Here is a 21,022-nt window from a genome sequence, read left to right as displayed (position 1 = left end):
GTTTGAAGTGTCTGACTTGATTTTAAAAAAGCAGACCATCGATGACAGCAGTGTCCATAAATCGAAGCTTCAGCACGTGCAAATAGAATCAGGATTTCACTGCTGCCTCCCAGCGCCACGGACCCTTGTCGGATTCGAGCCTCGGGCGACTACCTGTGTGCAGTTTGCACATTCTACCCGTGTCTGCGTGGATTTCGTCGGACGGATCCGGTTTCCTCCCACAGTCCAAAGGTGTGCAGGTCAGGTGTTCTGGCCATGATAAATTGCCCATTGTTTTCAGGGATGTGTAGGCTCGGTGCATTTGTTCGGGGTAAATAGAGTCATGCGGTAGGGGTTTGGGTGTGTGGGGGATACTACTGGGAGGGTCGGGAGCCTGTTTCCACAGTCGAGGGATTCGATGCTAATTTCTGATTACGCACATTTGGAGGACCTGAAAGAGATCAATTCAAACAGAAGCCACGCTTTGCGGGAGAAACACCGCGAGTTTGGCAGCATCCGCCACATTTCGGAAATGCAGCCTGTGCTTGCTTCCCACCGCCACAATGTGAGGGCCATTCAGTCTGATTTGCTCGCACTCCGTCTTCGCTGTTGTCCCGTGGCAGTGCAATTTAAAAGCGATCCGCCCGAGCAGGGACTTGAACCCTGGACCCTCAGATTAAAAGTCTGATGCTCTACCGACTGAGCTACCCGGGGTCGTGGCAAGCTGCCGTCCTGCTGCGGCTTTTCCTGCTTGAGCTGGAAAAGACGTTCGCGCTTCACACTCTCGCGCAGCCATTCTGACACAATCCACACAATTCAGTAGGAAAGACGGGCAGCCCCGACTGTGCAGGGCCGATTCCAAACCGCTGTCTCTCTTCATCACCCCCATTCCATTGCCGCCCCGACCTCTCTCTACTGTAACAACCCTCCTCAACACACACCTCTGGCACCGTCAAAGCCATCAGCAAGCTTACAACACAGCACCTCCAAAGTAAGAACGGTGCTCATGAGACGGCCTCATCATCATCCCTCCAAAACCACGCACAGTCCCTACCCCCAGCATCCACTCTCTGCTCGACACAATCCACCCGAACACAAGCCGCAGGCACCGACACTCCCACACGCACTGCCACATCACCATCAGCTCCAAAACAAGGAAGATGTGCATGAAAGGTTCCGTTTGAAGTGTCTGACTTGATTTTAAAAAAGCAGACCATCGATGACAGCAGTGTCCATAAATCGAAGCTTCAGCACGTGCAAATAGAATCAGGATTTCACTGCTGCCTCCCAGCGCCACGGACCCTTGTCGGATTCGAGCCTCGGGCGACTACCTGTGTGCAGTTTGCACATTCTACCCGTGTCTGCGTGGATTTCGTCGGACGGATCCGGTTTCCTCCCACAGTCCAAAGGTGTGCAGGTCAGGTGTTCTGGCCATGCTAAATTGCCCATTGTTTTCAGGGATGTGTAGGTTCGGTGCATTTGTTCGGGGTAAATAGAGTCATGCGGTAGGGGTTTGGGTGTGTGGGGGATACTACTGGGAGAGTCGGGAGCCTGTTTCCACAGTCGAGGGATTCGATGCTAATTTCTGATTACGCACATTTGGAGGACCTGAAAGAGATCAATTCAAACAGAAGCCACGCTTTGCGGGAGAAACACCGCGAGTTTGGCAGCAACTGCCACATTTCGGAAATGCAGGCAAAAGTGGCCTGTGCTTGCTTCCCACCGCCACAATGTGAGGGCCATTCAGTCTGATTTGCTCGCACTACGCCTTCGCTGTTGTCCCGTGGCAGTGCAATTTAAAAGCGACCCGCCCGAGCAGGGACTTGAACCCTGGACCCTCAGATTAAAAGTCTGATGCTCTACCGACTGAGCTACCCGGGCTCGTGGCCAGCCGCCGCCCTGCTTCGGCTTTTCCTGCTTGAGCTGGAAAAGACGTTCGCGCTTCACACTCTCGCGCAGCCATTCTGACACAATCCACACAATTCAGTTGGAAAGACGGGCAGCCCCGACTGTGCAGGGCCGATTCCAAACCGCTGTCTCTCTTCATCACCCCCATTCCATTGCCGCCCCGACCTCTCTCTACTGTAACAACCCTCCTCAACACACACCTCTGGCACCGTCAAAGCCATCAGCAAGCTTACAACACAGCACCGCCAAAGTAAGAACGGTGCTCATGAGACGGCCTCATCATCATCCCTCCAACACCACGCACAGTCCCTACCCCCAGCATCCACTCTCTGCTCGACACAATCCACCCGAACACAAGCCGCAGGCACCGACACTCCCACACGCACTGCCACATCACCATCAGCTCCAAAACAAGGAAGATGTGCATGAAAGGTTCCGTTTGAAGTGTCTAACTTGATTTTAAAAAAAGCAGACCATCGATGACAGCAGTGTCCATAAATCGAAGCTTCAGCACGTGCAAATAGAATCAGGATTTCACTGCTGCCTCCCAGCGCCACGGACCCTTGTCGGATTCGAGCCTCGGGCGACTACCTGTGTGCAGTTTGCACATTCTACCCGTGTCTGCGTGGATTTCGTCGGACGGATCCGGTTTCCTCCCACAGTCCAAAGGTGTGCAGGTCAGGTGTTCTGGCCATGCTAAATTGCCCATTGTTTTCAGGGATGTGTAGGTTCGGTGCATTTGTTCGGGGTAAATAGAGTCATGCGGTAGGGGTTTGGGTGTGTGGGGGATACTACTGGGAGAGTCGGGAGCCTGTTTCCACAGTCGAGGGATTCGATGCTAATTTCTGATTACGCACATTTGGAGGACCTGAAAGAGATCAATTCAAACAGAAGCCACGCTTTGCGGGAGAAACACCGCGAGTTTGGCAGCAACTGCCACATTTCGGAAATGCAGGCAAAAGTGGCCTGTGCTTGCTTCCCACCGCCACAATGTGAGGGCCATTCAGTCTGATTTGCTCGCATTTCGCCTTCGCTGTTGTCCCGTGGCAGTGCAATTTAAAAGCGACCCGCCCGAGCAGGGACTTGAACACTGGACCCTCAGATTAAAAGTCGGATGCTCTACCGACTGAGCTACCCGGGCTCGTGGCCAACCGCCGCCCTGCTGCGGCTTTTCCTGCTTGAGCTGGAAAAGACGTTCGCGCTTCACACTCTCGCGCAGCCATTCTGACACAATCCACACAATTCAGTAGGAAAGACGGGCAGCCCCGACTGTGCAGGGCCGATTCCAAACCGCTGTCTCTCTTCATCACCCCCATTCCATTGCCGCCCCGACCTCTCTCTACTGTAACAACCCTCCTCAACTCACACCTCTGGCACCGTCAAAGCCATCAGCAAGCTTACAACACAGCACCGCCAAAGTAAGAACGGTGCTCATGAGACGGCCTCATCATCATCCCTCCAACACCACGCACAGTCCCTACCCCCAGCATCCACTCTCTGCTCGACACAATCCACCCGAACACAAGCCGCAGGCACCGACACTCCCACACGCACTGCTACATCACCATCAGCTCCAAAACAAGGAAGATGTGCATGAAAGGTTCCGTTTGAAGTGTCTGACTTGATTTTAAAAAAGCAGACCATCGATGACAGCAGTGTCCATAAATCGAAGCTTCAGCACGTGCAAATAGAATCAGGATTTCACTGCTGCCTCCCAGCGCCACGGACCCTTGTCGGATTCGAGCCTCGGGCGACTACCTGTGTGCAGTTTGCACATTCTACCCGTGTCTGCGTGGATTTCGTCGGACGGATCCGGTTTCCTCCCACAGTCCAAAGGTGTGCAGGTCAGGTGTTCTGGCCATGCTAAATTGCCCATTGTTTTCAGGGATGTGTAGGTTCGGTGCATTTGTTCGGGGTAAATAGAGTCATGCGGTAGGGGTTTGGGTGTGTGGGGGATACTACTGGGAGAGTCGGGAGCCTGTTTCCACAGTCGAGGGATTCGATGCTAATTTCTGATTACGCACATTTGGAGGACCTGAAAGAGATCAATTCAAACAGAAGCCACGCTTTGCGGGAGAAACACCGCGAGTTTGGCAGCAACTGCCACATTTCGGAAATGCAGGCAAAAGTGGCCTGTGCTTGCTTCCCACCGCCACAATGTGAGGGCCATTCAGTCTGATTTGCTCGCACTACGCCTTCGCTGTTGTCCCGTGTCAGTGCAATTTAAAAGCGACCCGCCCGAGCCGGGACTTGAACCCTGGACCCTCAGATTAAGAGTCTGATGCTCTACCGACTGAGCTACCCGGGCTCGTGGCAAGCCGCCGCCCTGCTGCGGCTTTTCCTGCTTGAGCTGGAAAAGACGTTCGCGCTTCACACTCTCGCGCAGCCATTCTGACACAATCCACACAATTCAGTAGGAAAGACGGGCAGCCCCGACTGTGCAGGGCCGATTCCAAACCGCTGTCTCTCTTCATCACCCCCATTCCATTGCCGCCCCGACCTCTCTCTACTGTAACAACCCTCCTCAACACACACCTCTGGCACCGTCAAAGCCATCAGCAAGCTTACAACACAGCACCGCCAAAGTAAGAACGGTGCTCATGAGACGGCCTCACATTCATCTCTCCAACACCACGCACAGTCCCTACCCCCAGCATCCACTCTCTGCTCGACACAATCCACCCGAACACAAGCCGCAGGCACCGACACTCCCACACGCACTGCCACATCACCATCAGCTCCAAAACAAGGAAGATGTGCATGAAAGGTTCCGTTTGAAGTGTCTGACTTGATTTTAAAAAAGCAGACCATCGATGACAGCAGTGTCCATAAATCGAAGCTTCAGCACGTGCAAATAGAATCAGGATTTCACTGCTGCCTCCCAGCGCCACGGACCGTTGTCGGATTCGAGCCTCGGGCGACTACCTGTGTGCAGTTTGCACATTCTACCCGTGTCTGCGTGGATTTCGTCGGACGGATCCGGTTTCCTCCCACAGTCCAAAGGTGTGCAGGTCAGGTGTTCTGGCCATGCTAAATTGCCCATTGTTTTCAGGGATGTGTAGGTTCGGTGCATTTGTTCGGGGTAAATAGAGTCATGCGGTAGGGGTTTGGGTGTGTGGGGGATACTACTGGGAGAGTCGGGAGCCTGTTTCCACAGTCGAGGGATTCGATGCTAATTTCTGATTACGCACATTTGGAGGACCTGAAAGAGATCAATTCAAACAGAAGCCACGCTTTGCGGGAGAAACACCGCGAGTTTGGCAGCAACTGCCACATTTCGGAAATGCAGGCAAAAGTGGCCTGTGCTTGCTTCCCACCGCCACAATGTGAGGGCCATTCAGTCTGATTTGCTCGCACTACGCCTTCGCTGTTGTCCCGTGTCAGTGCAATTTAAAAGCGACCCGCCCGAGCAGGGACTTGAACCCTGGACCCTCAGATTAAAAGTCTGATGCTCTACCGACTGAGCTACCCGGGCTCGTGGCAAGCCGCCGCCCTGCTGCGGCTTTTCCTGCTTGAGCTGGAAAAGACGTTCGCGCTTCACACTCTCGCGCAGCCATTCTGACACAATCCACACAATTCAGTAGGAAAGACGGGCAGCCCCGACTGTGCAGGGCCGATTCCAAACCGCTGTCTCTCTTCATCACCCCCATTCCATTGCCGCCCCGACCTCTCTCTACTGTAACAACCCTCCTCAACACACACCTCTGGCACCGTCAAAGCCATCAGCAAGCTTACAACACAGCACCGCCAAAGTAAGAACGGTGCTCATGAGACGGCCTCATCATCATCCCTCCAAAACCACGCACAGTCCCTACCCCCAGCATCCACTCTCTGCTCGACACAATCCACCCGAACACAAGCCGCAGGCACCGACACTCCCACACGCACTGCCACATCACCATCAGCTCCAAAACAAGGAAGATGTGCATGAAAGGTTCCGTTTGAAGTGTCTGACTTGATTTTAAAAAAGCAGACCATCGATGACAGCAGTGTCCATAAATCGAAGCTTCAGCACGTGCAAATAGAATCAGGATTTCACTGCTGCCTCCCAGCGCCACGGACCCTTGTCGGATTCGAGCCTCGGGCGACTACCTGTGTGCAGTTTGCACATTCTACCCGTGTCTGCGTGGATTTCGTCGGACGGATCCGGTTTCCTCCCACAGTCCAAAGGTGTGCAGGTCAGGTGTTCTGGCCATGCTAAATTGCCCATTGTTTTCAGGGATGTGTAGGTTCGGTGCATTTGTTCGGGGTAAATAGAGTCATGCGGTAGGGGTTTGGGTGTGTGGGGGATACTACTGGGAGAGTCGGGAGCCTGTTTCCACAGTCGAGGGATTCGATGCTAATTTCTGATTACGCACATTTGGAGGACTTGAAAGAGATCAATTCAAACAGAAGCCACGCTTTGCGGGAGAAACACCGCGAGTTTGGCAGCAACTGCCACATTTCGGAAATGCAGGCAAAAGTGGCCTGTGCTTGCTTCCCACCGCCACAATGTGAGGGCCATTCAGTCTGATTTGCTCGCACTACGCCTTCGCTGTTGTCCCGTGGCAGTGCAATTTAAAAGCGACCCGCCCGAGCAGGGACTTGAACCCTGGACCCTCAGATTAAAAGTCTGATGCTCTACCGACTGAGCTACCCGGGGTCGTGGCCAGCCGCCGCCCTGCTGCGGCTTTTCCTGCTTGAGCTGGAAAAGACGTTCGCGCTTCACACTCTCGCGCAGCCATTCTGACACAATCCACACAATTCAGTTGGAAAGACGGGCAGCCCCGACTGTGCAGGGCCGATTCCAAACCGCTGTCTCTCTTCATCACCCCCATTCCATTGCCGCCCCGACCTCTCTCTACTGTAACAACCCTCCTCAACACACACCTCTGGCACCGTCAAAGCCATCAGCAAGCTTACAACACAGCACCGCCAAAGTAAGAACGGTGCTCATGAGACGGCCTCATCATCATCCCTCCAACACCACGCACAGTCCCTACCCCCAGCATCCACTCTCTGCTCGACACAATCCACCCGAACACAAGCCGCAGGCACCGACACTCCCACACGCACTGCCACATCACCATCAGCTCCAAAACAAGGAAGATGTGCATGAAAGGTTCCGTTTGAAGTGTCTAACTTGATTTTAAAAAAAGCAGACCATCGATGACAGCAGTGTCCATACATCGAAGCTTCAGCACGTGCAAATAGAATCAGGATTTCACTGCTGCCTCCCAGCGCCACGGACCCTTGTCGGATTCGAGCCTCGGGCGACTACCTGTGTGCAGTTTGCACATTCTACCCGTGTCTGCGTGGATTTCGTCGGACGGATCCGGTTTCCTCCCACAGTCCAAAGGTGTGCAGGTCAGGTGTTCTGGCCATGCTAAATTGCCCATTGTTTTCAGGGATGTGTAGGTTCGGTGCATTTGTTCGGGGTAAATAGAGTCATGCGGTAGGGGTTTGGGTGTGTGGGGGATACTACTGGGAGAGTCGGGAGCCTGTTTCCACAGTCGAGGGATTCGATGCTAATTTCTGATTACGCACATTTGGAGGACCTGAAAGAGATCAATTCAAACAGAAGCCACGCTTTGCGGGAGAAACACCGCGAGTTTGGCAGCAACTGCCACATTTCGGAAATGCAGGCAAAAGTGGCCTGTGCTTGCTTCCCACCGCCACAATGTGAGGGCCATTCAGTCTGATTTGCTCGCATTACGCCTTCGCTGTTGTCCCGTGGCAGTGCAATTTAAAAGCGACCCGCCCGAGCAGGGACTTGAACACTGGACCCTCAGATTAAAAGTCGGATGCTCTACCGACTGAGCTACCCGGGCTCGTGGCCAACCGCCGCCCTGCTGCGGCTTTTCCTGCTTGAGCTGGAAAAGACGTTCGCGCTTCACACTCTCGCGCAGCCATTCTGACACAATCCACACAATTCAGTAGGAAAGACGGGCAGCCCCGACTGTGCAGGGCCGATTCCAAACCGCTGTCTCTCTTCATCACCCCCATTCCATTGCCGCCCCGACCTCTCTCTACTGTAACAACCCTCCTCAACTCACACCTCTGGCACCGTCAAAGCCATCAGCAAGCTTACAACACAGCACCGCCAAAGTAAGAACGGTGCTCATGAGACGGCCTCATCATCATCCCTCCAACACCACGCACAGTCCCTACCCCCAGCATCCACTCTCTGCTCGACACAATCCACCCGAACACAAGCCGCAGGCACCGACACTCCCACACGCACTGCCACATCACCATCAGCTCCAAAACAAGGAAGATGTGCATGAAAGGTTCCGTTTGAAGTGTCTGACTTGATTTTAAAAAAGCAGACCATCGATGACAGCAGTGTCCATAAATCGAAGCTTCAGCACGTGCAAATAGAATCAGGATTTCACTGCTGCCTCCCAGCGCCACGGACCGTTGTCGGATTCGAGCCTCGGGCGACTACCTGTGTGCAGTTTGCACATTCTACCCGTGTCTGCGTGGATTTCGTCGGACGGATCCGGTTTCCTCCCACAGTCCAAAGGTGTGCAGGTCAGGTGTTCTGGCCATGCTAAATTGCCCATTGTTTTCAGGGATGTGTAGGTTCGGTGCATTTGTTCGGGGTAAATAGAGTCATGCGGTAGGGGTTTGGGTGTGAGGGGGATACTACTGGGAGAGTCGGGAGCCTGTTTCCACAGTCGAGGGATTCGATGCTAATTTCTGATTACGCACATTTGGAGGACCTGAAAGAGATCAATTCAAACAGAAGCCACGCTTTGCGGGAGAAACACCGCGAGTTTGGCAGCAACTGCCACATTTCGGAAATGCAGGCAAAAGTGGCCTGTGCTTGCTTCCCACCGCCACAATGTGAGGGCCATTCAGTCTGATTTGCTCGCACTACGCCTTCGCTGTTGTCCCGTGTCAGTGCAATTTAAAAGAGACCCGCCCGAGCCGGGACTTGAACCCTGGACCCTCAGAATAAGAGTCTGATGCTCTACCGACTGAGCTACCCGGGCTCGTGGCACGCCGCCGCCCTGCTGCGGCTTTTCCTGCTTGAGCTGGAAAAGACGTTCGCGCTTCACACTCTCGCGCAGCCATTCTGACACAATCCACACAATTCAGTAGGAAAGACGGGCAGCCCCGACTGTGCAGGGCCGATTCCAAACCGCTGTCTCTCTTCATCACCCCCATTCCATTGCCGCCCCGACCTCTCTCTACTGTAACAACCCTCCTCAACACACACCTCTGGCACCGTCAAAGCCATCAGCAAGCTTACAACACAGCACCGCCAAAGTAAGAACGGTGCTCATGAGACGGCCTCACATTCATCCCTCCAACACCACGCACAGTCCCTACCCCCAGCATCCACTCTCTGCTCGACACAATCCACCCGAACACAAGCCGCAGGCACCGACACTCCCACACGCACTGCCACATCACCATCAGCTCCAAAACAAGGAAGATGTGCATGAAAGGTTCCGTTTGAAGTGTCTGACTTGATTTTAAAAAAGCAGACCATCGATGACAGCAGTGTCCATAAATCGAAGCTTCAGCACGTGCAAATAGAATCAGGATTTCACTGCTGCCTCCCAGCGCCACGGACCGTTGTCGGATTCGAGCCTCGGGCGACTACCTGTGTGCAGTTTGCACATTCTACCCGTGTCTGCGTGGATTTCGTCGGACGGATCCGGTTTCCTCCCACAGTCCAAAGGTGTGCAGGTCAGGTGTTCTGGCCATGCTAAATTGCCCATTGTTTTCAGGGATGTGTAGGTTCGGTGCATTTGTTCGGGGTAAGTAGAGTCATGCGGTAGGGGTTTGGGTGTGTGGGGGATACTACTGGGAGAGTCGGGAGCCTGTTTCCACAGTCGAGGGATTCGATGCTAATTTCTGATGACGCACATTTGGAGGACCTGAAAGAGATCAATTCAAACAGAAGCCACGCTTTGCGGGAGAAACACCGCGAGTTTGGCAGCAACTGCCACATTTCGGAAATGCAGGCAAAAGTGGCCTGTGCTTGCTTCCCACCGCCACAATGTGAGGGCCATTCAGTCTGATTTGCTCGCACTACGCCTTCGCTGTTGTCCCGTGTCAGTGCAATTTAAAAGCGACCCGCCCGAGCAGGGACTTGAACCCTGGACCCTCAGATTAAAAGTCTGATGCTCTACCGACTGAGCTACCCGGGCTCGTGGCAAGCCGCCGCCCTGCTGCGGCTTTTCCTGCTTGAGCTGGAAAAGACGTTCGCGCTTCACACTCTCGCGCAGCCATTCTGACACAATCCACACAATTCAGTAGGAAAGACGGGCAGCCCCGACTGTGCAGGGCCGATTCCAAACCGCTGTCTCTCTTCATCACCCCCATTCCATTGCCGCCCCGACCTCTCTCTACTGTAACAACCCTCCTCAACACACACCTCTGGCACCGTCAAAGCCATCAGCAAGCTTACAACACAGCACCGCCAAAGTAAGAACGGTGCTCATGAGACGGCCTCACATTCATCCCTCCAACACCACGCACAGTCCCTCCCCCCAGCATCCACTCTCTGCTCGACACAATCCACCCGAACACAAGCCGCAGGCACCGACACTCCCACACGCACTGCCACATCACCATCAGCTCCAAAACAAGGAAGATGTGCATGAAAGGTTCCGTTTGAAGTGTCTGACTTGATTTTAAAAAAGCAGACCATCGATGACAGCAGTGTCCATAAATCGAAGCTTCAGCACGTGCAAATAGAATCAGGATTTCACTGCTGCCTCCCAGCGCCACGGACCCTTGTCGGATTCGAGCCTCGGGCGACTACCTGTGTGCAGTTTGCACATTCTACCCGTGTCTGCGTGGATTTCGTCGGACGGATCCGGTTTCCTCCCACAGTCCAAAGGTGTGCAGGTCAGGTGTTCTGGCCATGCTAAATTGCCCATTGTTTTCAGGGATGTGTAGGTTCGGTGCATTTGTTCGGGGTAAATAGAGTCATGCGGTAGGGGTTTGGGTGTGTGGGGGATACTACTGGGAGAGTCGGGAGCCTGTTTCCACAGTCGAGGGATTCGATGCTAATTTCTGATGACGCACATTTGGAGGACCTGAAAGAGATCAATTCAAACAGAAGCCACGCTTTGCGGGAGAAACACCGCGAGTTTGGCAGCAACTGCCACATTTCGGAAATGCAGGCAAAAGTGGCCTGTGCTTGCTTCCCACCGCCACAATGTGACGGCCATTCAGTCTGATTTGCTCGCCCTACGCCTACGCTGTTGTCCCGTGTCAGTGCAATTTTAGAGCGACCCGCCCGAGCCGAGACTTGAACCCTGGACCCTCAGATTAAAAGTCTGATGCTCTACCGACTGAGCTACCCGGGCTCGTGGCAAACCGCCGCCCTGCTGCGGCTTTTCCTGCTTGAGCTGGGAAAGACGTTCGCGCTTCACACTCTCGCGCAGCCATTCTGACACAATCCACACAATTCAGTAGGAAAGACGGGCAGCCCCGACTGTGCAGGGCCGATTCCAAACCGCTGTCTCTCTTCATCACCCCCATTCCATTGCCGCCCCGACCTCTCTCTACTGTAACAACCCTCCTCAACTCACACCTCTGGCACCGTCAAAGCCATCAGCAAGCTTACAACACAGCACCGCCAAAGTAAGAACGGTGCTCATGAGACGGCCTCATCATCATCCCTCCAACACCACGCACAGTCCCTACCCCCAGCATCCACTCTCTGCTCGACACAATCCACCCGAACACAAGCCGCAGGCACCGACACTCCCACACGCACTGCTACATCACCATCAGCTCCAAAACAAGGAAGATGTGCATGAAAGGTTCCGTTTGAAGTGTCTGACTTGATTTTAAAAAAGCAGACCATCGATGACAGCAGTGTCCATAAATCGAAGCTTCAGCACGTGCAAATAGAATCAGGATTTCACTGCTGCCTCCCAGCGCCACGGACCCTTGTCGGATTCGAGCCTCGGGCGACTACCTGTGTGCAGTTTGCACATTCTACCCGTGTCTGCGTGGATTTCGTCGGACGGATCCGGTTTCCTCCCACAGTCCAAAGGTGTGCAGGTCAGGTGTTCTGGCCATGCTAAATTGCCCATTGTTTTCAGGGATGTGTAGGTTCGGTGCATTTGTTCGGGGTAAATAGAGTCATGCGGTAGGGGTTTGGGTGTGTGGGGGATACTACTGGGAGAGTCGGGAGCCTGTTTCCACAGTCGAGGGATTCGATGCTAATTTCTGATTACGCACATTTGGAGGACCTGAAAGAGATCAATTCAAACAGAAGCCACGCTTTGCGGGAGAAACACCGCGAGTTTGGCAGCAACTGCCACATTTCGGAAATGCAGGCAAAAGTGGCCTGTGCTTGCTTCCCACCGCCACAATGTGAGGGCCATTCAGTCTGATTTGCTCGCACTACGCCTTCGCTGTTGTCCCGTGTCAGTGCAATTTAAAAGCGACCCGCCCGAGCCGGGACTTGAACCCTGGACCCTCAGATTAAGAGTCTGATGCTCTACCGACTGAGCTACCCGGGCTCGTGGCAAGCCGCCGCCCTGCTGCGGCTTTTCCTGCTTGAGCTGGAAAAGACGTTCGCGCTTCACACTCTCGCGCAGCCATTCTGACACAATCCACACAATTCAGTAGGAAAGACGGGCAGCCCCGACTGTGCAGGGCCGATTCCAAACCGCTGTCTCTCTTCATCACCCCCATTCCATTGCCGCCCCGACCTCTCTCTACTGTAACAACCCTCCTCAACACACACCTCTGGCACCGTCAAAGCCATCAGCAAGCTTACAACACAGCACCGCCAAAGTAAGAACGGTGCTCATGAGACGGCCTCACATTCATCTCTCCAACACCACGCACAGTCCCTACCCCCAGCATCCACTCTCTGCTCGACACAATCCACCCGAACACAAGCCGCAGGCACCGACACTCCCACACGCACTGCCACATCACCATCAGCTCCAAAACAAGGAAGATGTGCATGAAAGGTTCCGTTTGAAGTGTCTGACTTGATTTTAAAAAAGCAGACCATCGATGACAGCAGTGTCCATAAATCGAAGCTTCAGCACGTGCAAATAGAATCAGGATTTCACTGCTGCCTCCCAGCGCCACGGACCGTTGTCGGATTCGAGCCTCGGGCGACTACCTGTGTGCAGTTTGCACATTCTACCCGTGTCTGCGTGGATTTCGTCGGACGGATCCGGTTTCCTCCCACAGTCCAAAGGTGTGCAGGTCAGGTGTTCTGGCCATGCTAAATTGCCCATTGTTTTCAGGGATGTGTAGGTTCGGTGCATTTGTTCGGGGTAAATAGAGTCATGCGGTAGGGGTTTGGGTGTGTGGGGGATACTACTGGGAGAGTCGGGAGCCTGTTTCCACAGTCGAGGGATTCGATGCTAATTTCTGATTACGCACATTTGGAGGACCTGAAAGAGATCAATTCAAACAGAAGCCACGCTTTGCGGGAGAAACACCGCGAGTTTGGCAGCAACTGCCACATTTCGGAAATGCAGGCAAAAGTGGCCTGTGCTTGCTTCCCACCGCCACAATGTGAGGGCCATTCAGTCTGATTTGCTCGCACTACGCCTTCGCTGTTGTCCCGTGTCAGTGCAATTTAAAAGCGACCCGCCCGAGCAGGGACTTGAACCCTGGACCCTCAGATTAAAAGTCTGATGCTCTACCGACTGAGCTACCCGGGCTCGTGGCAAGCCGCCGCCCTGCTGCGGCTTTTCCTGCTTGAGCTGGAAAAGACGTTCGCGCTTCACACTCTCGCGCAGCCATTCTGACACAATCCACACAATTCAGTAGGAAAGACGGGCAGCCCCGACTGTGCAGGGCCGATTCCAAACCGCTGTCTCTCTTCATCACCCCCATTCCATTGCCGCCCCGACCTCTCTCTACTGTAACAACCCTCCTCAACACACACCTCTGGCACCGTCAAAGCCATCAGCAAGCTTACAACACAGCACCGCCAAAGTAAGAACGGTGCTCATGAGACGGCCTCATCATCATCCCTCCAAAACCACGCACAGTCCCTACCCCCAGCATCCACTCTCTGCTCGACACAATCCACCCGAACACAAGCCGCAGGCACCGACACTCCCACACGCACTGCCACATCACCATCAGCTCCAAAACAAGGAAGATGTGCATGAAAGGTTCCGTTTGAAGTGTCTGACTTGATTTTAAAAAAGCAGACCATCGATGACAGCAGTGTCCATAAATCGAAGCTTCAGCACGTGCAAATAGAATCAGGATTTCACTGCTGCCTCCCAGCGCCACGGACCCTTGTCGGATTCGAGCCTCGGGCGACTACCTGTGTGCAGTTTGCACATTCTACCCGTGTCTGCGTGGATTTCGTCGGACGGATCCGGTTTCCTCCCACAGTCCAAAGGTGTGCAGGTCAGGTGTTCTGGCCATGCTAAATTGCCCATTGTTTTCAGGGATGTGTAGGTTCGGTGCATTTGTTCGGGGTAAATAGAGTCATGCGGTAGGGGTTTGGGTGTGTGGGGGATACTACTGGGAGAGTCGGGAGCCTGTTTCCACAGTCGAGGGATTCGATGCTAATTTCTGATTACGCACATTTGGAGGACTTGAAAGAGATCAATTCAAACAGAAGCCACGCTTTGCGGGAGAAACACCGCGAGTTTGGCAGCAACTGCCACATTTCGGAAATGCAGGCAAAAGTGGCCTGTGCTTGCTTCCCACCGCCACAATGTGAGGGCCATTCAGTCTGATTTGCTCGCACTACGCCTTCGCTGTTGTCCCGTGGCAGTGCAATTTAAAAGCGACCCGCCCGAGCAGGGACTTGAACCCTGGACCCTCAGATTAAAAGTCTGATGCTCTACCGACTGAGCTACCCGGGGTCGTGGCCAGCCGCCGCCCTGCTGCGGCTTTTCCTGCTTGAGCTGGAAAAGACGTTCGCGCTTCACACTCTCGCGCAGCCATTCTGACACAATCCACACAATTCAGTTGGAAAGACGGGCAGCCCCGACTGTGCAGGGCCGATTCCAAACCGCTGTCTCTCTTCATCACCCCCATTCCATTGCCGCCCCGACCTCTCTCTACTGTAACAACCCTCCTCAACACACACCTCTGGCACCGTCAAAGCCATCAGCAAGCTTACAACACAGCACCGCCAAAGTAAGAACGGTGCTCATGAGACGGCCTCATCATCATCCCTCCAACACCACGCACAGTCCCTACCCCCAGCATCCACTCTCTGCTCGACACAATCCACCCGAACACAAGCCGCAGGCACCGACACTCCCACACGCACTGCCACATCACCATCAGCTCCAAAACAAGGAAGATGTGCATGAAAGGTTCCGTTTGAAGTGTCTAACTTGATTTTAAAAAAAGCAGACCATCGATGACAGCAGTGTCCATACATCGAAGCTTCAGCACGTGCAAATAGAATCAGGATTTCACTGCTGCCTCCCAGCGCCACGGACCGTTGTCGGATTCGAGCCTCGGGCGACTACCTGTGTGCAGTTTGCACATTCTACCCGTGTCTGCGTGGATTTCGTCGGACGGATCCGGTTTCCTCCCACAGTCCAAAGGTGTGCAGGTCAGGTGTTCTGGCCATGCTAAATTGCCCATTGTTTTCAGGGATGTGTAGGTTCGGTGCATTTGTTCGGGGTAAATAGAGTCATGCGGTAGGGGTTTGGGTGTGTGGGGGATACTACTGGGAGAGTCGGGAGCCTGTTTCCACAGTCGAGGGATTCGATGCTAATTTCTGATTACGCACATTTGGAGGACCTGAAAGAGATCAATTCAAACAGAAGCCACGCTTTGCGGGAGAAACACCGCGAGTTTGGCAGCAACTGCCACATTTCGGAAATGCAGGCAAAAGTGGCCTGTGCTTGCTTCCCACCGCCACAATGTGAGGGCCATTCAGTCTGATTTGCTCGCATTACGCCTTCGCTGTTGTCCCGTGGCAGTGCAATTTAAAAGCGACCCGCCCGAGCAGGGACTTGAACACTGGACCCTCAGATTAAAAGTCGGATGCTCTACCGACTGAGCTACCCGGGCTCGTGGCCAACCGCCGCCCTGCTGCGGCTTTTCCTGCTTGAGCTGGAAAAGACGTTCGCGCTTCACACTCTCGCGCAGCCATTCTGACACAATCCACACAATTCAGTAGGAAAGACGGGCAGCCCCGACTGTGCAGGGCCGATTCCAAACCGCTGTCTCTCTTCATCACCCCCATTCCATTGCCGCCCCGACCTCTCTCTACTGTAACAACCCTCCTCAACTCACACCTCTGGCACCGTCAAAGCCATCAGCAAGCTTACAACACAGCACCGCCAAAGTAAGAACGGTGCTCATGAGACGGCCTCATCATCATCCCTCCAACACCACGCACAGTCCCTACCCCCAGCATCCACTCTCTGCTCGACACAATCCACCCGAACACAAGCCGCAGGCACCGACACTCCCACACGCACTGCCACATCACCATCAGCTCCAAAACAAGGAAGATGTGCATGAAAGGTTCCGTTTGAAGTGTCTGACTTGATTTTAAAAAAGCAGACCATCGATGACAGCAGTGTCCATAAATCGAAGCTTCAGCACGTGCAAATAGAATCAGGATTTCACTGCTGCCTCCCAGCGCCACGGACCGTTGTCGGATTCGAGCCTCGGGCGACTACCTGTGTGCAGTTTGCACATTCTACCCGTGTCTGCGTGGATTTCGTCGGACGGATCCGGTTTCCTCCCACAGTCCAAAGGTGTGCAGGTCAGGTGTTCTGGCCATGCTAAATTGCCCATTGTTTTCAGGGATGTGTAGGTTCGGTGCATTTGTTCGGGGTAAATAGAGTCATGCGGTAGGGGTTTGGGTGTGAGGGGGATACTACTGGGAGAGTCGGGAGCCTGTTTCCACAGTCGAGGGATTCGATGCTAATTTCTGATTACGCACATTTGGAGGACCTGAAAGAGATCAATTCAAACAGAAGCCACGCTTTGCGGGAGAAACACCGCGAGTTTGGCAGCAACTGCCACATTTCGGAAATGCAGGCAAAAGTGGCCTGTGCTTGCTTCCCACCGCCACAATGTGAGGGCCATTCAGTCTGATTTGCTCGCACTACGCCTTCGCTGTTGTCCCGTGTCAGTGCAATTTAAAAGCGACCCGCCCGAGCCGGGACTTGAACCCTGGACCCTCAGATTAAGAGTCTGATGCTCTACCGACTGAGCTACCCGGGCTCGTGGCAAGCCGCCGCCCTGCTGCGGCTTTTCCTGCTTGAGCTGGAAAAGACGTTCGCGCTTCACACTCTCGCGCAGCCATTCTGACACAATCCACACAATTCAGTAGGAAAGACGGGCAGCCCCGACTGTGCAGGGCCGATTCCAAACCGCTGTCTCTCTTCATCACCCCCATTCCATTGCCGCCCCGACCTCTCTCTACTGTAACAACCCTCCTCAACACACACCTCTGGCACCGTCAAAGCCATCAGCAAGCTTACAACACAGCACCGCCAAAGTAAGAACGGTGCTCATGAGACGGCCTCACATTCATCCCTCCAACACCACGCACAGTCCCTACCCCCAGCATCCACTCTCTGCTCGACACAATCCACCCGAACACAAGCCGCAGGCACCGACACTCCCACACGCACTGCCACATCACCATCAGCTCCAAAACAAGGAAGATGTGCATGAAAGGTTCCGTTTGAAGTGTCTGACTTGATTTTAAAAAAGCAGACCATCGATGACAGCAGTGTCCATAAATCGAAGCTTCAGCACGTGCAAATAGAATCAGGATTTCACTGCTGCCTCCCAGCGCCACGGACCGTTGTCGGATTCGAGCCTCGGGCGACTACCTGTGTGCAGTTTGCACATTCTACCCGTGTCTGCGTGGATTTCGTCGGACGGATCCGGTTTCCTCCCACAGTCCAAAGGTGTGCAGGTCAGGTGTTCTGGCCATGCTAAATTGCCCATTGTTTTCAGGGATGTGTAGGTTCGGTGCATTTGTTCGGGGTAAATAGAGTCATGCGGTAGGGGTTTGGGTGTGTGGGGGATACTACTGGGAGAGTCGGGAGCCTGTTTCCACAGTCGAGGGATTCGATGCTAATTTCTGATGACGCACATTTGGAGGACCTGAAAGAGATCAATTCAAACAGAAGCCACGCTTTGCGGGAGAAACACCGCGAGTTTGGCAGCAACTGCCACATTTCGGAAATGCAGGCAAAAGTGGCCTGTGCTTGCTTCCCACCGCCACAATGTGAGGGCCATTCAGTCTGATTTGCTCGCACTACGCCTTCGCTGTTGTCCCGTGTCAGTGCAATTTAAAAGCGACCCGCCCGAGCAGGGACTTGAACCCTGGACCCTCAGATTAAAAGTCTGATGCTCTACCGACTGAGCTACCCGGGCTCGTGGCAAGCCGCCGCCCTGCTGCGGCTTTTCCTGCTTGAGCTGGAAAAGACGTTCGCGCTTCACACTCTCGCGCAGCCATTCTGACACAATCCACACAATTCAGTAGGAAAGACGGGCAGCCCCGACTGTGCAGGGCCGATTCCAAACCGCTGTCTCTCTTCATCACCCCCATTCCATTGCCGCCCCGACCTCTCTCTACTGTAACAACCCTCCTCAACACACACCTCTGGCACCGTCAAAGCCATCAGCAAGCTTACAACACAGCACCGCCAAAGTAAGAACGGTGCTCATGAGACGGCCTCACATTCATCCCTCCAACACCACGCACAGTCCCTCCCCCCAGCATCCACTCTCTGCTCGACACAATCCACCCGAACACAAGCCGCAGGCACCGACACTCCCACACGCACTGCCACATCACCATCAGCTCCAAAACAAGGAAGATGTGCATGAAAGGTTCCGTTTGAAGTGTCTGACTTGATTTTAAAAAAGCAGACCATCGATGACAGCAGTGTCCATAAATCGAAGCTTCAGCACGTGCAAATAGAATCAGGATTTCACTGCTGCCTCCCAGCGCCACGGACCGTTGTCGGATTCGAGCCTCGGGCGACTACCTGTGTGCAGTTTGCACATTCTACCCGTGTCTGCGTGGATTTCGTCGGACGGATCCGGTTTCCTCCCACAGTCCAAAGGTGTGCAGGTCAGGTGTTCTGGCCATGCTAAATTGCCCATTGTTTTCAGGGATGTGTAGGTTCGGTGCATTTGTTCGGGGTAAATAGAGTCATGCGGTAGGGGTTTGGGTGTGTGGGGGATACTACTGGGAGAGTCGGGAGCCTGTTTCCACAGTCGAGGGATTCGATGCTAATTTCTGATGACGCACATTTGGAGGACCTGAAAGAGATCAATTCAAACAGAAGCCACGCTTTGCGGGAGAAACACCGCGAGTTTGGCAGCAACTGCCACATTTCGGAAATGCAGGCAAAAGTGGCCTGTGCTTGCTTCCCACCGCCACAATGTGACGGCCATTCAGTCTGATTTGCTCGCCCTACGCCTACGCTGTTGTCCCGTGTCAGTGCAATTTTAGAGCGACCCGCCCGAGCCGAGACTTGAACCCTGGACCCTCAGATTAAAAGTCTGATGCTCTACCGACTGAGCTACCCGGGCTCGTGGCAAACCGCCGCCCTGCTGCGGCTTTTCCTGCTTGAGCTGGGAAAGACGTTCGCGCTTCACACTCTCGCGCAGCCATTCTGACACAATCCACACAATTCAGTAGGAAAGACGGGCAGCCCCGACTGTGCAGGGCCGATTCCAAACCGCTGTCTCTCTTCATCACCCCCATTCCATTGCCGCCCCGACCTCTCTCTACTGTAACAACCCTCCTCAACACACACCTCTGGCACCGTCAAAGCCATCAGCAAGCTTACAACACAGCACCGCCAAAGTAAGAACGGTGCTCATGAGACGGCCTCATCATCATCCCTCCAACACCACGCACAGTCCCTACCCCCAGCATCCACTCTCTGCTCGACACAATCCACCCGAACACAAGCCGCAGGCACCGACACTCCCACACGCACTGCCACATCACCATCAGCTCCAAAACAAGGAAGATGTGCATGAAAGGTTCCGTTTGAAGTGTCTGACTTGATTTTAAAAAAGCAGACCATCGATGACAGCAGTGTCCATAAATCGAAGCTTCAGCACGTGCAAATAGAATCAGGATTTCACTGCTGCCTCCCAGCGCCACGGACCGTTGTCGGATTCGAGCCTCGGGCGACTACCTGTGTGCAGTTTGCACATTCTACCCGTGTCTGCGTGGATTTCGTCGGACGGATCCGGTTTCCTCCCACAGTCCAAAGGTGTGCAGGTCAGGTGTTCTGGCCATGCTAAATTGCCCATTGTTTTCAGGGATGTGTAGGTTCGGTGCATTTGTTCGGGGTAAGTAGAGTCATGCGGTAGGGGTTTGGGTGTGTGGGGGATACTACTGGGAGAGTCGGGAGCCTGTTTCCACAGTCGAGGGATTCGATGCTAATTTCTGATGACGCACATTTGGAGGACCTGAAAGAGATCAATTCAAACAGAAGCCACGCTTTGCGGGAGAAACACCGCGAGTTTGGCAGCAACTGCCACATTTCGGAAATGCAGGCAAAAGTGGCCTGTGCTTGCTTCCCACCGCCACAATGTGAGGGCCATTCAGTCTGATTTGCTCGCACTACGCCTTCGCTGTTGTCCCGTGTCAGTGCAATTTAAAAGCGACCCGCCCGAGCAGGGACTTGAACCCTGGACCCTCAGATTAAAAGTCTGATGCTCTACCGACTGAGCTACCCGGGCTCGTGGCAAGCCGCCGCCCTGCTGCGGCTTTTCCTGCTTGAGCTGGAAAAGACGTTCGCGCTTCACACTCTCGCGCAGCCATTCTGACACAATCCACACAATTCAGTAGGAAAGACGGGCAGCCCCGACTGTGCAGGGCCGATTCCAAACCGCTGTCTCTCTTCATCACCCCCATTCCATTGCCGCCCCGACCTCTCTCTACTGTAACAACCCTCCTCAACACACACCTCTGGCACCGTCAAAGCCATCAGCAAGCTTACAACACAGCACCGCCAAAGTAAGAACGGTGCTCATGAGACGGCCTCATCATCATCCCTCCAACACCACGCACAGTCCCTACCCCCAGCATCCACTCTCTGCTCGACACAATCCACCCGAACACAAGCCGCAGGCATCGACACTCCCACACGCACTGCCACATCACCATCAGCTCCAAAACAAGGAAGATGTGCATGAAAGGTTCCGTTTGAAGTGTCTGACTTGATTT

The 21,022-nt window shown here is 54.0% G+C and overlaps 18 non-coding genes across 18 annotated transcripts; all 18 read right to left on the bottom strand.

The window, feature by feature from the left end:
* Window positions 1–620: 620 nt before the first annotated feature.
* On the bottom strand, window positions 621–693 carry trnak-uuu (transfer RNA lysine (anticodon UUU)). Its single transcript has one exon. It is a non-coding gene; the product is annotated as a tRNA-Lys (tRNA).
* A 1,094-nt stretch (window positions 694–1,787) lies between these two features.
* On the bottom strand, window positions 1,788–1,860 carry trnak-uuu (transfer RNA lysine (anticodon UUU)). The gene has a single exon. It is a non-coding gene; the product is annotated as a tRNA-Lys (tRNA).
* A 1,095-nt stretch (window positions 1,861–2,955) lies between these two features.
* On the bottom strand, window positions 2,956–3,028 carry trnak-uuu (transfer RNA lysine (anticodon UUU)). Its single transcript has one exon. It is a non-coding gene; the product is annotated as a tRNA-Lys (tRNA).
* A 1,094-nt stretch (window positions 3,029–4,122) lies between these two features.
* trnak-cuu (transfer RNA lysine (anticodon CUU)) lies at window positions 4,123–4,195 on the bottom strand. The gene has a single exon. It is a non-coding gene; the product is annotated as a tRNA-Lys (tRNA).
* A 1,094-nt stretch (window positions 4,196–5,289) lies between these two features.
* trnak-uuu (transfer RNA lysine (anticodon UUU)) lies at window positions 5,290–5,362 on the bottom strand. Its single transcript has one exon. It is a non-coding gene; the product is annotated as a tRNA-Lys (tRNA).
* Window positions 5,363–6,456: 1,094 nt separating this feature from the next.
* trnak-uuu (transfer RNA lysine (anticodon UUU)) lies at window positions 6,457–6,529 on the bottom strand. The gene has a single exon. It is a non-coding gene; the product is annotated as a tRNA-Lys (tRNA).
* A 1,095-nt stretch (window positions 6,530–7,624) lies between these two features.
* Window positions 7,625–7,697, bottom strand: trnak-uuu (transfer RNA lysine (anticodon UUU)). The gene has a single exon. It is a non-coding gene; the product is annotated as a tRNA-Lys (tRNA).
* A 1,094-nt stretch (window positions 7,698–8,791) lies between these two features.
* On the bottom strand, window positions 8,792–8,864 carry trnak-cuu (transfer RNA lysine (anticodon CUU)). Its single transcript has one exon. It is a non-coding gene; the product is annotated as a tRNA-Lys (tRNA).
* Window positions 8,865–9,958: 1,094 nt separating this feature from the next.
* trnak-uuu (transfer RNA lysine (anticodon UUU)) lies at window positions 9,959–10,031 on the bottom strand. The gene has a single exon. It is a non-coding gene; the product is annotated as a tRNA-Lys (tRNA).
* Window positions 10,032–11,125: 1,094 nt separating this feature from the next.
* trnak-uuu (transfer RNA lysine (anticodon UUU)) lies at window positions 11,126–11,198 on the bottom strand. The gene has a single exon. It is a non-coding gene; the product is annotated as a tRNA-Lys (tRNA).
* A 1,094-nt stretch (window positions 11,199–12,292) lies between these two features.
* trnak-cuu (transfer RNA lysine (anticodon CUU)) lies at window positions 12,293–12,365 on the bottom strand. Its single transcript has one exon. It is a non-coding gene; the product is annotated as a tRNA-Lys (tRNA).
* A 1,094-nt stretch (window positions 12,366–13,459) lies between these two features.
* trnak-uuu (transfer RNA lysine (anticodon UUU)) lies at window positions 13,460–13,532 on the bottom strand. The gene has a single exon. It is a non-coding gene; the product is annotated as a tRNA-Lys (tRNA).
* A 1,094-nt stretch (window positions 13,533–14,626) lies between these two features.
* trnak-uuu (transfer RNA lysine (anticodon UUU)) lies at window positions 14,627–14,699 on the bottom strand. Its single transcript has one exon. It is a non-coding gene; the product is annotated as a tRNA-Lys (tRNA).
* Window positions 14,700–15,794: 1,095 nt separating this feature from the next.
* trnak-uuu (transfer RNA lysine (anticodon UUU)) lies at window positions 15,795–15,867 on the bottom strand. Its single transcript has one exon. It is a non-coding gene; the product is annotated as a tRNA-Lys (tRNA).
* A 1,094-nt stretch (window positions 15,868–16,961) lies between these two features.
* On the bottom strand, window positions 16,962–17,034 carry trnak-cuu (transfer RNA lysine (anticodon CUU)). The gene has a single exon. It is a non-coding gene; the product is annotated as a tRNA-Lys (tRNA).
* Window positions 17,035–18,128: 1,094 nt separating this feature from the next.
* On the bottom strand, window positions 18,129–18,201 carry trnak-uuu (transfer RNA lysine (anticodon UUU)). The gene has a single exon. It is a non-coding gene; the product is annotated as a tRNA-Lys (tRNA).
* A 1,094-nt stretch (window positions 18,202–19,295) lies between these two features.
* trnak-uuu (transfer RNA lysine (anticodon UUU)) lies at window positions 19,296–19,368 on the bottom strand. The gene has a single exon. It is a non-coding gene; the product is annotated as a tRNA-Lys (tRNA).
* Window positions 19,369–20,462: 1,094 nt separating this feature from the next.
* On the bottom strand, window positions 20,463–20,535 carry trnak-uuu (transfer RNA lysine (anticodon UUU)). The gene has a single exon. It is a non-coding gene; the product is annotated as a tRNA-Lys (tRNA).
* Between the last annotated feature and the right edge of the window lie 487 nt (window positions 20,536–21,022).

Source organism: Chiloscyllium plagiosum, unplaced genomic scaffold (assembly GCF_037043375.1).
Source record: "Chiloscyllium plagiosum isolate Xiang-an unplaced genomic scaffold, Cpla_swu_hap1 HiC_scaffold_28, whole genome shotgun sequence".
NCBI lineage: Eukaryota > Metazoa > Chordata > Chondrichthyes > Orectolobiformes > Hemiscylliidae > Chiloscyllium > Chiloscyllium plagiosum.
This window is presented reverse-complemented; position numbering and strand designations above follow the sequence as displayed.